Source organism: Panulirus ornatus, chromosome 69 (assembly GCF_036320965.1).
Source record: "Panulirus ornatus isolate Po-2019 chromosome 69, ASM3632096v1, whole genome shotgun sequence".
NCBI lineage: Eukaryota > Metazoa > Arthropoda > Malacostraca > Decapoda > Palinuridae > Panulirus > Panulirus ornatus.
The window spans coordinates 22,041,166-22,057,413 of NC_092292.1; positions in this window are offsets into that span (position 1 = coordinate 22,041,166).

The window sequence follows — 16,248 nt, forward strand, 5'->3', positions numbered from 1 at the left end:
AAAAAGAGAGGAAAAAAGTCCATCGTCTCATGTGGGCGAGAACTCTACCCGAGAACGCACGCTGCAAAAACATTTCCTAACATTTTCTTCAATCTACAAGTGTTTGATAAGAATTGAAGCAGAAAATATATTTGCCTTTTGTTTGACAAAATATAAGCAATGTTTCACAGGATCACTTGGCTTCTTTCAGTATATGAGCTAGCTGGTAACCATTGCTGTCATCTTCCTTAGAAAATATCTCGGTTGTTCTTATGATTCACTTTTATTTGAAGAAAATTTAAGAACATTAAACATAATGTGAAAGACTCATAGCTGTTCCTTGGTGAGGTACAGGTTAAACCCAGGAAATCGTCTTGGCTGGTCCCCAATGAGTTAACTGTTAAACCCACATCCTGTCGTGGCTTTTCCCTCGTGAACTGCGGTTAAACCCAGGAACTCGTCTTAGCTGGACGCTGGTGAGGTCAGATTAAACCCAGGAACCCGCCTTGGCTGGATCCTGGTGAGGTACAGGCTAAACCCAGGAACTCGTCTTGGCTGGACCCTGGTGAGGTACAGGTTAAACCCAGGAACCTGTCTTGGCTGGTCCCTTGTGAAATACAGGTTAAACCCAGATTGAGATGGTAGGTATATTAGCCGGTGGAGATGGTGGATTTGTCAGCTGGTGGAGTTCGTAGATGTGTCGATTTGTAGAGATGGTGGGTGTGTCAACTGGTGATGATGGGTCTGTCAGCTGGTGGAGGTTGTAGGTGTGTCAAATGATGGAGCTCATGGGTATGTCAGCTGCTGGAGGTGGTAGTGTGTCAAGTGATGGAGATCATGGGTTTGTCAGCTGTTGGAAGTAATAGGTCTGTCAGCTACTGGAGGTAGGAGTGTAAGAGCCAGAGAAGGTGATGGGTGTCTCACGTTTTATAAAGTTACTACGTCCTATGAAATTGTTGCGTCTTCTGAAGTTCCTACATCTTATGAAGTTGTTAAATCTTATGAAGTTCTTACATTTTATGAAGTTGTTGCGTCTTATGAAGTTCATAATCTTATGAGGTTACATCTTATGAAATTCGTACTTCTTCTGAAGTTATTACGTCTTATAAAGTTCCTGCGTCTTATAAAGTTGTTACATCTTATGAAGTTCCTATGTTACGTCTCATGAAGTTCCTGCGTCTTATAAAGTTGTTACATCTTATGAAGTTCCTATGTTACGTCTTATGAAGTTCCTGCGTCTTATAAAGTTGTTACATCTTATGAAGTCCTACGTCTTATGAAGTTGTTTACGTCTTGTGAAGTTCATACATCTTATGAGGTTACGTCTTATGAAGTTCGAACTTCTTATGAAGCTGTTACGTCTTATGAAGTTCCTACGTCTTATGAAGTTGTTACGTCTTATGAAGTTCTTGCGTCTTATAAAGTAACATCTTATGAAGTTCCAACGTCTTATGAAGTTTACGTCTTATGAAGTTCCTTCGTCTTATGAATTGGTTACATCTTATGAAGTTCTTACGTATTGTAAAGTTCCAATGTCAAATGAATTTCATGCGTCTTATGAAGTTCTCACTTCTTATCTAGAAAAGATAAGGAAAATATACTTTTTCGGCTTCCTTTGTGATACTTTTCTTCGTCTCTTATACAGTTCCCCGCAAGGGTAACACAAGCCATTGACTCGTTATGGCTTGCTGAGAAATTATATAACCTCCTCGGTGATATTAATCCTTTGTCCGTTTTGCTCATACTAGTAATTACTTTCCTCTTTTTACTGCACTGAGACCATCTGAAAATGCGTTCTCTCGCCGCAGTCTGCTGCGCTACATGCTTCGGAATTTGTACATTAAGATAAAAGTTTTTCCAAAGTTCTCATACCCCTAACGCCGGAGGTGTCCGTTCAAGGCGCTGCCTTTAATGTGTCTGTCCGTCCGTTGCTATGTCAACACCATTAAGCAAGGCAACAGGATTCTTGCGCACTACGGTACGACCCTTGGGTATGATAGCATGGACTTTGACTTAACATGGTGCTCTAACAACTAAGGGTTGCGCTGTCATACTCAAGGATCGTGTCGCTGTACTATAGTAAAGTATGATGAAACATGGCCACAAGGACCACAACTCATAAGATCAGCTGATATAGATGGATGGTCATAGTCACAGTACCTGGATACTGACAGTCTGGAGGAGACAGAACCTAGACAGTGGCGGCGTAATGCCGTTGGGTACGGTCAATACCTAGACCATGGGAATGGGGGACAACGCATTGATAGCACCAGCAGAGTATAAGGGTCCAGACGCCACCCCTGGCCTGGATGAGGGGAATAAGGCAATATTTATGTCTCTGTCTATACAGGTCACCAATAGATTCAGGAAATCATTTGTACCGAAAAGCATTCTTTTGTTCAACCATCTAAATACCCTGTAACTCCCTTGTGTTAAAACTTTTGAGCGCAATAGATGGCTCTTTATGTGATATTTTATGTGGTACCTTTATGCGATATTTTATGTGGTACTTTTATGTGACATTTTATCATTTTTATTACATCATTCTTATACTTTTTAACTTTGAATTGAGCTCCTAGTCATAAAGAATTTCATTTTGTATCATGTATGCAATTTGACAATAAAGACATTTTGTCTTATCATCGTATCGTATTGTGGGTACTCAAGTATGGTCAGTAAAAAGTATTTGAGCGGACGTATTAGTATGGGGGTTATGTCCCACTGGCTAGCCCCGGCTTCTTATAACCTTGTCCAGGATGAGATCAAAGGACAACTTCCAGTGTCCGTCCTGAAAGCGTAAAACTTTGCTGAATGTTCTCCCGGCTAAAAGAAATCAAAGTATCCTGTCGGCCTACTTGAGGTTCACAAGACTTATCATATAATGGACTGCCGAAGATGGATCTGGACAACACAAGAACTACAACATCCAAAGAAGTTTAGCTTTTGGTGATGTTTATTGTTGCTGTCAGCGATTTAGGTTGTCCATGTAATTCAATAGTGGTCCAGACTCTAGGTTTCTGTTCAAGTAAATTTATGCCAAGATATATCATGTCCTGTTGTGTCCTGGTTAAGAAATTCATAGATGGAGAGCCAGGGTGCGAATTGGACGCCAAGATCTGAACTCAGGTCATTTGAGGTCCGTGAGATATCTTTTCCCTCTCTTGAAAATGATTGTTAATGAGGACCAAATGTGTCACGCACTTTCCATGAGCTCTTTCATCTCAGTCTGACACACTTTCCTCTTCCCAATACCGTCTCACTGACACCCTCACACTTCCTCGGTTTTCATCCCAAACAGGTTACGTTTTTTCGCTTCTCACACCCCATTTTGTCGCTGGACTCCACTTATTTGTGATTAAGCAGCTAGTGAAAAGTCACTTTATATTGACGAAGGGGAGTACTGTCTTATCGAGGAACCTTTCGCTGCAAAGGGGTCCATCCTTTCCCTGCTGCTAAAAACCGCATAGCCTTCAGGCTGCAGGAGCCCATTCACAGTTCGAGGGTACTATGTCCGCCTACCGTGCTCGGTGGACTGGGTCCGATTCTTGGGCGCACGTTAATGAAATTGTAGACTGATTTACAAGTGGACATTACATGTTGTGATTATATATATATATATATATATATATATATATATATATATATATATATATATATATATATATATATATATATATATATATATATATATATATATATTGTTTATATATTATTTATTTTGCTTTGTCGCTGTCTCCCGCGTTAGCGAGGTAGCGCAGGGAAACAGACGAAAGAATGGCCCAACCCACCCACATACGCATGTATATACATACACGTCCACACACGCAAATAAGCATACCTATACATCTCAATGTACACATATATATACACACACAGACATATACATATATGCACATGTACATAATTCATACTGTCTGCCTTTATTTATTCCCATCGCCACCTCGCCACACATGGAATAACAACCTCCTCCCTCCTCATGTGTGCGAGGTAGCGTTAGGAAAAGACAACAAAGGCCCCATTCGTTAACACTCAGCCTCTAGCTGTCATGTAATAATGCACCGAAACCAAAGCTCCCTTTCCACATCCAGGCGCCACAGAATTTTCCATGGTTTACACCAGACGCTTCACATGCCCTGGTTCAATCCATTAACAGCACGTCGACCCCGGTATACCACATCGTTCCAGTTCACTCTACTCCTTGCACGCCTTTCACCCTCCTGCATATATATATATATATATATATATATATATATATATATATATATATATATATATATATATATATATATATATATATATTCTTTTTCTTTCTTTCAAACTATTCGCCATTTCCCGCATTAGCGAGGTAGCGTTAAGAACAGAGGACTGGGCCTTTGAGGGAATACCCTTACCTGGCCCAATTCTCTGTTCCTTCTTTTGGAAAATTAAAAAAAAACCGAGAGGGGAGGATTTCCAGCCCCCCGCTCCCTCCCCTTTTAGTCGCCTTCTACGACACGCAGGGAATACGTGGGAAGTACTCTTAATCCCCTATCCCCAGGGATAATATATATATATATATATATATATATATATATATATATATATATATATATATATATATATATATATATATATATATATATATATATATACATATATATATATACATATATATATATTTTTTTTTTCTTTTTGCTTTGTCGCTGTCTCCCGCGTTTGCGAGGTAGCGCAAGGAAACAGACGAAAGAAATGGCCCAACCCACCCCCATACACATGTATATACATACGTCCACACACGCAAATATACATACCTACACAGCTTTCCATGGTTTACCCCACACGCTTCACATGCCTTGATTCAATCCACTGACAGCACGTCAACCCCGGTATACCACATCGCTCCAATTCACTCTATTCCTTGCCCTCCTTTCACCCTCCTGCATGTTCAGGCCCCGATCACACAAAATATTTTTCACTCCATCTTTCCACCTCCAATTTGGTCTCCCTCTTCTCCTCGTTCCCTCCACCTCCGACACATATATCCTCTTGGTCAATCTTTTCTCACTCATTCTCTCCATGTGCCCAAACCATTTCAAAACACCCTCTTCTGCTCTCTCAACCACGCTCTTTTTATTTCCACACATCTCTCTTACCCTTACGTTACTTACTCGATCAAATCACCTCACACCACACATTGTCCTCAAACATCTCATTTCCAGCACATCCATCCTCCTGCGCACAACTCTATCCATAGCCCACGCCTCGCAACCATACAACATTGTTGGAACCACTATTCCTTCAAACATACCCATTTTTGCTTTCCGAGATAATGTTCTCGACTTCCACACATTCTTCAAGGCTCCCAGAATTTTCGCCCCCTCCCCCACCCTATGATCCACTTCCGCTTCCATGGTTCCATCCGCTGCCAGATCCACTCCCAGATATCTAAAACACTTCACTTCCTCCAGTTTTTCTCCATTCAAACTTACCTCCCAATTGACTTGACCCTCAACCCAACTGTACCTAATAACCTTGCTCTTATTCACATTTACTCTTAACTTTCTTCTTTCACACACTTTACCAAACTCAGTCACCAGCTTCTGCAGTTTCTCACATGAAACAGCCACCAGCGCTGTATCATCAGCGAACAACAACTGACTCACTTCCCAAGCTCTCTCATCCCCAACAGACTTCATACTTGCCCCTCTTTCCAAAACTCTTGCATTCACCTCCCTAACAACCCCATCCATAAACAAATTAAACAACCATGGAGACATCACACACCCCTGCCGCAAACCTACATTCACTGAGAACCAATCACTTTCCTCTCTTCCTACGCGTACACATGCCTTACATCCTCGATAAAAACTTTTCACTGCTTCTAACAACTTGCCTCCCACACCATATATTCTTAATACCTTCCACAGAGCATCTCTATCAACTCTATCATATGCCTTCTTCAGATCCATAAATGCTACATACAAATCCATTTGCTTTTCTAAGTATTTCTCACATACATTCTTCAAAGCAAACACCTGATCCACACATCCTCTACCACTTCTGAAACCACACTGCTCTTCCCCAATCTGATGCTCTGTACATGCCTTCACCCTCTCAATCAATATCCTCCCATATAATTTACCAGGAATACTCAACAAACTTATACCTCTGTAATTTGAGCACTCACTCTTATCCCCTTTGTTTTTGTACAATGGCACTATGCACGCATTCGGCCAATCCTCAGGCACCTCACCATGAGTCATACATACATTAAATAACCTTACCAACCAGTCAACAATACAGTCACCCCCTTTTTTAATAAATTCCACTGCAATACCATCCAAACCTGCTGCCTTGCCGGCTTTCATCTTCCGCAAAGCTTTTACTACCTCTTCTCTGTTTACCAAATCATTTTCCCTAACCCTCTCACTTTGCACACCACCTCGACCAAAACACCCTATATCTGCCACTCTGTCATCAAACACATTCAATAAACCTTCAAAATACTCACTTCATCTCCTTCTCACATCACCACTACTTGTTATCACCTCCCCATTTGCGCCCTTCACTGAAGTTCCCATTTGCTCCCTTGTCTTACGCACTTTATTTACCTCCTTCCAGAACATATTTTTATTCTCCCTAAAATTTAATGATACTCTCTCACCCCAGCTCTCATTTGCCCTTTTTTTCACCTCTTGCACCTTTCTCTTGACCTCCTGTCTCTTTCTTTTATACATCTCCCACTCAATTGCATTTTTTCCCTGCAAAAATCGTCCAAATGCCTCTCTCTTCTCTTTCACTAATACTCTTACTTCTTCATCCCACCACTCACTACCCTTTCTAATCAACCCACCTCCCACTCTTCTCATGCCACAAGCATCTTTTGCGCAATCCATCACTGATTCCCTAAATACATCCCATTCCTCCCCCACTCCCCTTACTTCCATTGTTCTCACCTTTTTCCATTCTGTACTCAGTCTCTCCTGGTACTTCCTCACACAAGTCTCCTTCCCAAGCTCACTTACTCTCACCACCCTCTTCACCCCAACATTCACTCTTCTTTTCTGAAAACCCATACAAATCTTCACCTTAGCCTCCACAAGATGATGATCAGACATCCCTCCAGTTGCACCTCTCAGCACATTAAAATCCAAAAGTCTCTCTTTCGCGCGCCTGTCAATTAACACGTAATCCAATAACGCTCTCTGGCCATCTCTCCTACTTACATAAGTATACTTATGTATATCTCGCTTTTTAAACCAGGTATTCCCAATCATCAGTCCTTTTTCAGCACATAAATCTACAAGCTCTTCACCATTTCCATTTACAACACTGAACACCCCATGTATACCAATTATTCCCTCAACTGCCACATTACTTACCTTTGCATTCAAATCACCCATCACTATAACCCGGTCTCGTGCATCAAAACCACTAACACACTCATTCAGCTGCTCCCAAAACACTTGCCTCTCATGATCTTTCTTCTCATGCCCAGGTGCATATGCACCAATAATCACCCATCTCTCTCCATCAACTTGGTGTGGGAGGAAAGTTGTTAGAAGCAGTGAAAAGTTTTTATCGAGGATGTAAGGCATGTGTACGTGTAGGAAGAGAGGAAAGTGATTGGTTCTCAGTGAATGTAGCTTTGCGGCAGGGGTGTGTGATGTCTCCATGGTTGTTTAATTTGTTTATGGATGGGGTTGTTAGGGAGGTGAATGCAAGAGTTTTGGAAAGAGGGGCAAGTATGAAGTCTGTTGGGGATGAGAGAGCTTGGGAAGTGAGTCAGTTGTTGTTCGCTGATGATACAGCGCTGGTGGCTGATTCATGTGAGAAACTGCTGAAGCTGGTGACTGAGTTTAGTAAAGTGTGTTAAAGAAGAAAGTTAAGAGTAAATGTGAATAAGAGCAAGGTTATTAGGTACAGTAGGGTTGAGGGTCAAGTCAATTGGGAGGTGAGTTTGAATGGAGAAAAACTGGAGGAAGTGAAGTGTTTTAGATATCTGGGAGTGGATCTGGCAGCGGATGGAACCATGGAAGCGGAAGTGGATCATCGGGTGGGGGAGGGGGCGAAAATCCTGGGAGCCTTGAAGAATGTGTGGAAGTCGAGAACATTATCTCGGAAAGCAAAAATGGGTATGTTTGAAGGAATAGTGGTTCCAACAATGTTGTACGGTTGCGATGCGTGGGCTATGGATAGAGTTGTGCGCAGGAGGATGGATGTGCTGGAAATGAGATGTTTGAGGACAATGTGTGGTGTGAGGTGGTTTGATCGAGTAAGTAACGTAAGGGTAAGAGAGATGTGTGGAAATAAAAAGAGCGTGGTTGAGAGAGCAGAAGAGGGTGTTTTGAAATGGTTCGGACACATGGAGAGAATGAGTGAGGAAAGATTGACCAAGAGAATATATGTGTCGGAGGTGAAGGGAACGAGGAGAAGAGGGAGACCAAATTGGAGGTGGAAAGATGGAGTGAAAAAGATTTTGTGTGATCGGGGCCTGAACATGCAGGAGGGTGAAAGGAGGGCAAGGAATAGAGTGAATTGGAGCGATGTGGTATACCGGGGTTGACGTGCTGTCAGTGGATTGAATCAAGGCATGTGAAGCGTGTGGGGTAAACCATGGAAAGCTGAGTAGGTATGTATATTTGCGTGTGTGGACGTATGTATATACATGTGTATGGGGGTAGGTTGGGCCATTTCTTTCGTCTGTTTCCTTGCGCTACCTCGCAAACGCGGGAGACAGCGACAAAGCAAAAAAAAAAAAAAAAAAAAAAATATATATATATATATATATATATATATATATATATATATATATATATATTTGATAGAGATGCTCTGTGGAAGGTACTAAGAGTATATGGTGTGGGAGGCAAGTTGTTAGAAGCAGTGAAAAGTTTTTATCGAGGATTTAATGCATGTGTACGTGTAGGAAGAGAGGAAAGTGATTGGTTCTCAGTGAATATAGGTTTGCGGCAGGGGTGTGTGATGTCTCCATGGTTGTTTAATTTGTTTATGGATGGGGTTGTTGGGGAGGTGAATGCAAGAGTTTTGGAAAGAGGGGCAAGTATGCAATCTGTTGGGGATGAGAGAGCTTGGGAAGTGAGTCAGTTGTTGTTCGCTGATGATACAGCGCTGGTGGCTGATTCATGTGAGAAACTGCAGGAGCTGGTGACTGAGTTTGGTAAAGTGTGTGAAAGAAGAAAGTTAAGTGTAAATGTGAATAAGAGCAAGGTTATTAGGTACAGTAGGGTTGAGGGTCAAGTCAATTGGGAGGTAAGTTTGAATAGAGAAAAACTGGAGGAAGTAAAGTGTTTTAGATATCTGGGAGTGGATGTGGCAGCGGATAGAACCATGGAAGCGGAAGTGAATCATAGGGTGGGGGAGGGGGCGAAAGTCCTGAGAGCCTTGAAGAATGTGTGGAAGTCGAGAACATTATCTCGGAAAGCAGAAATGGGTATGTTTGAAGGAATAGTGGTTCCAACAATGTTGTATGGTTGCTAGGCGTGGGTTATGGATAGAGTTGTGCGCAGGAGGGTGGATGTGCTGGAAATGAGATGTTTGAGGACAATATGTGGTGTAAGGTGAGTTGATCGAGTAAGTAATAATAGGGTAAGAGAGATGTGTGGAAATAAAAAGAGCGTGGTTGAGAGAGCAGAAGAGGGTGTTTTGAAATGGTTTGGTCACATGGAGAGAATGAGTGAGGAAAGATTGACCAAGAGGATATATGTGTCGGAGGTGGAGGGAACGAGGAGAAGTGGGAGACCAAATTGGAGGTGGAAAGATGGAGTGAAAAAGATTTTGTGTGATCGGGGCCTGAACATGCAGGAGGGTTAAAGGAGGGCAAGGAATAGAGTGAATTGGATCGATGTGGTATACCGGGGTTGACGTGCTGTCAGTGGATTGAATCAGGGCATGTGAAGCGTCTGGGGTAAACCATGGAAAGCTCTGTAGGTATGTATATTTGCGTGTGTGGACGTATGTATATACATGTGTATGGGGGTGGGTTGGGCCATTTCTTTCGTCTGTTTTCTTGCGCTACCTTGCAAACGCGGGAGACAGCGACAAAGCAAAAAAAAAAAAGAAAATATATATATATATATATATATATATATATATATATATATATATATATATATATATATATATATATATATATATAGTGATCGGGGCCTGAACATGCAGGAGGGTGAAAGGCGGGCAAGGAATAGAGTGAATTGGATCGATGTGGTATACCGGGGTCGACGTGCTGTCGATGGATTGAATCAGGGCATGTGAAGCGTCTGGGGTAAACCATGGAAAGTTCTGTAGGGCCTGGATGTGGAAAGGGAGCTGTGGTTTCGGGCATTATTGCATGACAGCTAGAGACTGAGTGTGAACGAATGGGGCCTTTGTTGTCTTTTCCTAGCGCTACCTCGAACACATGAGGGGGGAGGGGGATGTTATTTCATGTGTGGCGAGGTGGCGATGGGAATGAATAAAGGCAGACAGTGGGAATTGTGTGAATGTGTATATATGTATATGTCTGTGTGTGTATATATATTTGTACATTGAGATGTATGGGTATGTATATTTGCGTGTGGGGACATGTATGTATATACATGTGTCTGGGGGTGGGTTGGGCCATTTCTTTCATCTGTTTCCTTGCGCTACCTCGCAAACGCGGGAGACAGCGACAAAGCAAAATAAATACATACATATATATATATATATATATATATATATATATATATATATATATATATATATATATATATATATATATATATATAATATTGCAAGAGGTCACAGTGGTGCACATGAGATACAAGAATGAGATAGAAGGCGTAGCTAAGATGCATTGGTAAACAAACGTTCGGGTCCGGCATTATGCCTGTCATAAAATTTAGATATGTAGACAAGAAAGGGAACTGTTTAGAATTTCGTCTACAATAAAGTTATCCAATTTGTATAGACTTTCGCTAACATTAATGCTACAAATCATTGTGTATTTGATAATTTGATAAAAGATTCAGTAATATTTCTCGTGGTAAAGGAGGTACAATTGATAACTGAATTTGCATTACTCCAGTCAATACAGTGGTCATAATTCTTAGGATGATCAAACAATGTATTTGATTCTTGTCTTGTTCTTATACTATATCTATGTTGCTTAAGTTTAAATCAAGATTGGCATTACTCCAGTCAATACAGTGGTCATAATTCTTAGCATTATCAAACAATGTATTTGATTCTTGTCCTGTTCTTATAATATATTCATGTTGCTTAAGTTTGAATCAAAATCCTTACTCGTCTGCCCAGCATAAAACTTATGATTTTTATGAGGTTTTCTATAAACAAATATCTTCCTTTACTTACAAACTTAGTGCATTCTATCAGCTTTAATGTAGAAGTGTGATACAATTGTATTACCATTTTTAGATTGTATGGTCCATGGGGTTAGAAACATGTTTAGCATACACAGGAAACCAACCAATGTTTGTTCTCATATATTCAGTATTACTCAGTTCAACATGACAATTAGATTATCATCATTCCAGTCGATCTCCCTTAAAGCATTACTTATGTGTAGTCCAGAATCTATTGATGATGAGTTTGAGAAGATATATTCCATTGGATCCAAGTTAAAGTACCGTAGATCTTTCATTGATAAATCCCTCATGTTCTCTCTCCTTTGGATAATGGTGCGACGCTACGTTCCAAATATCAGGGAGTCTACCTATCGTCCGGGACTGTTGAAATATTCCAAGCTGTGGAAACACTGTCTCTTGATTTACCTCTTACAATCCATAGGTTTATGGGTCGTCTAGGATGGTTGATCTGGTAGAGAATAATTCTTGTATATATTCTAGAACATGGTTCCTTCTGTCTTCTTTAGTTTTATTGGAGTCATTCCTTTTTTCATAAAAGATTTTAGAAGGAGTTTGATGGATTTGTGACATCCTTTAAGATGATGAGGGATGTTTTTAAACGTGTTATAAGATTTGGTAATGTGGCTGTCTTTCATCAGTTGAAAGAACATACATCATAGATTTTTTATTTTGTGTGTTTATGAAATAGTTAGGGTTGCCTTTTGCAAGGTGTATCTATTTATATTTCATTTTGATCTTGCTATTACGGTGTCTCTTTTATTTTCTTCAGCATTCGTACAGCCTCCTAGTCTCCTGACTGTTTCCAGGCTATGGATATCCATTTCCTCCTCTCGTTCATTAAGGTAATATTATCAAGAGAAATATGGTAGCAGCATCGTTAATGTAGCAACAGGAAAGAGAATCTCATTTTGCATTCAGTATTGGCATTGTATTACAACGTTAAATATATATAACTTGGCAGGATGTAAGTTGCGGCAACAACTGAGTGCAAAATTAATGTTAATTGGGAGCGCTAGGAGAGTCGCTGGGATATACATAGTGCTCAAAGGATATCCAACGGTGCGGTGCCTTGGCTGCTCGGATGTGGAGGTGTGGTGTATATACCCACTTACGACACCCCTGCATACTCTAATAGGACCTTAATCCATGTAAACAAACGAACTCTGACCTTCACATTCAGGGAGATGGTGTTCCCTGCTTCAGAGACCAAGTAGAATATTGCTCGTGTGCTAGGGTCGGTTGGTTCATTCTGGCACACCTCACATCCGATCATAATGGTTCCTCACCCATGGCTTAAGTCTCTCACATTATTTTTCCGCTTTACTTTCAATCCATCTCCAACCTTGCTCCGTCATCATAACAGTGGTTATGTTCGTACTTGATATGTGACGTTGCCAACATGTCATTCATAACAATGATAACATTACCTCTCGCTTGTTCTTGTTGTGTCTTCTAAGAACGTGTCTTCTAAGTATCCTTAGCGTGCCTTAAAGCCGTGAACCCACCAGCTCTGAAATAACTCGAGGCCATATTAGGTCGTTTAAAGCGTTTCCCCAGGGAGGGCGGCGGAATGTTCTCCGTGACCAACGGTTCCCTCATGAGCGACCAATCTCCCAGGAGAGTGTCTGTGTGAGGGAAGATGGTTGAAGAGTACTACGAGCTACAGTAAGAATGCCATCGCTTGTGTGCCTTGGACTTGAAAGGTACCTGACTTCTCTGTATGACTGGTTACTGCCTCACTTGTCAATATGACTGGTTACTGCCTCTTTTGTCATTATGACTGGTTACTGCCTCGCTTGTCTATATGACTGGTTACTGCCTCACTTGTCAATATGACTGGTTACTGCCTCACTTGTCAATATGACTGGTTACTGCCTCACTTGTCAATATGACTGATTACTGCCTCACTTGGCTATATGACTGGTTACTGCCTCACATGTCAATGTGACTGGTTACTGCCTCACTTGTCTATATGACTGGTTACTGCCTCACTTGTCTTTATGACTGGTTACTGCCTCACTTGTCCATATGAGTTGTTACTGCATCACTTGTCTTTATGAGTGATTACTGCCTCACTTGTCTTTATGAGTGGTTACTGCCTCACTTGTCTATATGACTGGTTACTGTCTCACTTTTCTTTATGAGTGGTTACTGCCTCACTTGTCTATATGAGTGGTTACTGCCTCACTTGTCTATATGAGTGGTTACTGCCTCACTTGTCTTTTTGAGTGGTTACTGCCTTACTTGTCTGTATGAGTAGTTACTGCCTCACTTGTCTTTATGAGTGGTTACTGCCTCATTTGTCTATATGAGCGGTTACTGCCTCACTTGTCTATATGACTGGTTACTGCCTCATTTGTCTTTATGACTGGTTACTGCCTCATTTGTCTATATGAGCGGTTACTGCCTCACTTGTCTATATGACTGGTTACTGCCTCACTTGTCAATATGACTGGTTACTGCCTCACTTGTCCACATGATTGGTTACTGCCTCACTTGTCAATATGACTGGTTACTGCCTCACTTGTCAATATGACTGGTTACTGCCTCACATGTCAAAATGAGCGGTTACTGCCTCACTTGTCTATATGAATGGTTACTGCCTCTTTTGTCATTATGACTGGTTACTGCCTCGCTTGTTTATATGACTGGTTACTGCCTCACTTGTCAATGTGACTGGTTACTGCCTCACTTGTCCATATGAGTGGTTACTGCCTCACTTGTCTATATGACTGGTTACTGCCTCACTTGTCTTTATGACTGGTTACTGCCTCACTTTTCTATATGACTGGTTATTCTTACTACCAGGTGCATAAGACTAACATAAGACTAACAATCACCCACCTCTCGTAATCACTTTTATTTTCACCCTCATCAATCAGAGCCTCGCTTCCTTACACTCTTTCACACATTTCCACATCATGATTTCGTCATATCGACATGAAAGGAAGTATATTTGAAAAACATGAATGACCTGTAGAAAAGTGTTTTAAGAAATATGCTATGAATGTGCTTCTTTAGAAAACAGGTGGCGGTAATACGCAATTTTTTGCAGGGCTGAAAACGTATGAAATAGAACCAAAGTTTATCAGAATTCTTTCAAATGTCAGATATTTGAACGGAATGTAACACTAATGATACAGAAAATTCTCTTGAAAAAAAATTAGGCGAAAAAGCTAAATTTTGCTTTGATATTGAGGAAAATACTAACTTGGAACCTGTGCAAACTAGACTGTTCGCAGTTGTTAACCTAGATCAATAATATTTTCTCTGTTTGACATTTAGCAAAATTAACCAACCTTTGCTATGATTCATTTTTTAGTGGACCTTCTTCAGGCTGGTGTTATAAGCGGAGCGTAACATGAAAACCATACTTTGAAGTGACCTGCACAGGTGTGGTAGCCTTGCTGACCGATCCGATGACATAATGAATGATCTATAACAGAGGGGAAATCATACTTCACTGAACTATTGAGGGACAACGAGCATATATTCTGACAGAATGATGAGATATACAACTGCTGCTCTGAGTTACAAAGTAATATTGTAATAGACAACTGTTAGAGATACTGGGTCAGTCGAGGGAGAATATTGTCTCAGAGTTCTATGTTAGAGTAAGTGTAACTGTACTTCGCTGCTAAAGTTATGAAAGAAAATGTAATCCAGAGAGAGAGAGAGAGAGAGAGAGAGAGAGAGAGAGAGAGAGAGAGAGAGAGAGAGAGAGAATTGTTAGAGGTATCCCTTATTCACTTTGTTCCTCAGTCATTAGCATCAAATGGTGAGGAAACAACTCTGATGACCTCGGTAGTGCAAGTATTTACGTCATTAACCTATTTTATAACACCTGCGTCGCGACCGTGGAACGTAATCCTTCCCTAAATGAGGTATTCAGAACTTTGTGAAGGTGCGTGAGTGGGAGTGGTATACTAAGTTGAGCAGCCGACATCCTTGGGACAGCTATTGACGTTAACGCTTCAGAAACACTGATATGAAACTGGAAAAACTGAAATGTTCTTTGACGATTTTCTTTAAAATCTGCTGATTACCAGAACACTCATATATACACCCATGCATGTACATACACCTACATAAACATATATGAATATGTACATATCCATACTTACTCTCCTTCATCTATTCTCGGCGCCATCCCCGCCCCACAGGAAATAGCACCGCCACCCCCTGCGTTAGAGAAGTAGTGCCAGGAAACCGCAGCTCCCTATACACATCTAGGCTCCACAGACCTTTCCATGGTTTACCCTGTACGTTTTACATTCCCTGGTTCAATCCATTGACGGCATGTAGCCCCCAGTATAGCACATCGTTCCACTGTATTCCTTGCACGCCTTTCACCCTCCTGCATGTTCAGGCCCCGATTGCTCAAACATTTTTTCACTCCATCCTTCCACCTCCAGTTTGGTCCCCCACTTCTTGTTCCCTCCACCTTTAACACATATATCCTCTTTGTCGACCGTTCCTCTGGGACTGACGTGCTGATTAAGCTGACATTTGTCTGCGGTTGACGTACTAGTGAGGCTGATGGCAAGGGTGATGCTACCCGCACAGTGACGGGTGCAAGGATGAGGCTACCCGCACATTGACGGGTGCAAGGGTGAGGCTACCCGCACATTGACGGGTGCAAGGATGAGGCTACCCGCACATTGACGGGTGCAAGGGTGAGGCTACCCGCACATTGACGGGTGCTAGGGTGAGGCTACCTGCACACTGACGGGTGCAAGGATGAGGCTACCCGCACATTGACGGGTGCTAGGGTGAGGCTACCCGCACACTGACGGGTGCAAGGATGAGGCTACCCGCACACTGACGGGTGCAAGGGTGAGGTTACCCGCACATTGACGGGTGCTAGGGTGAGGTTACCCGCACATTGACGGGTGCTAGGGTGAGGCTACCCGCACACTGA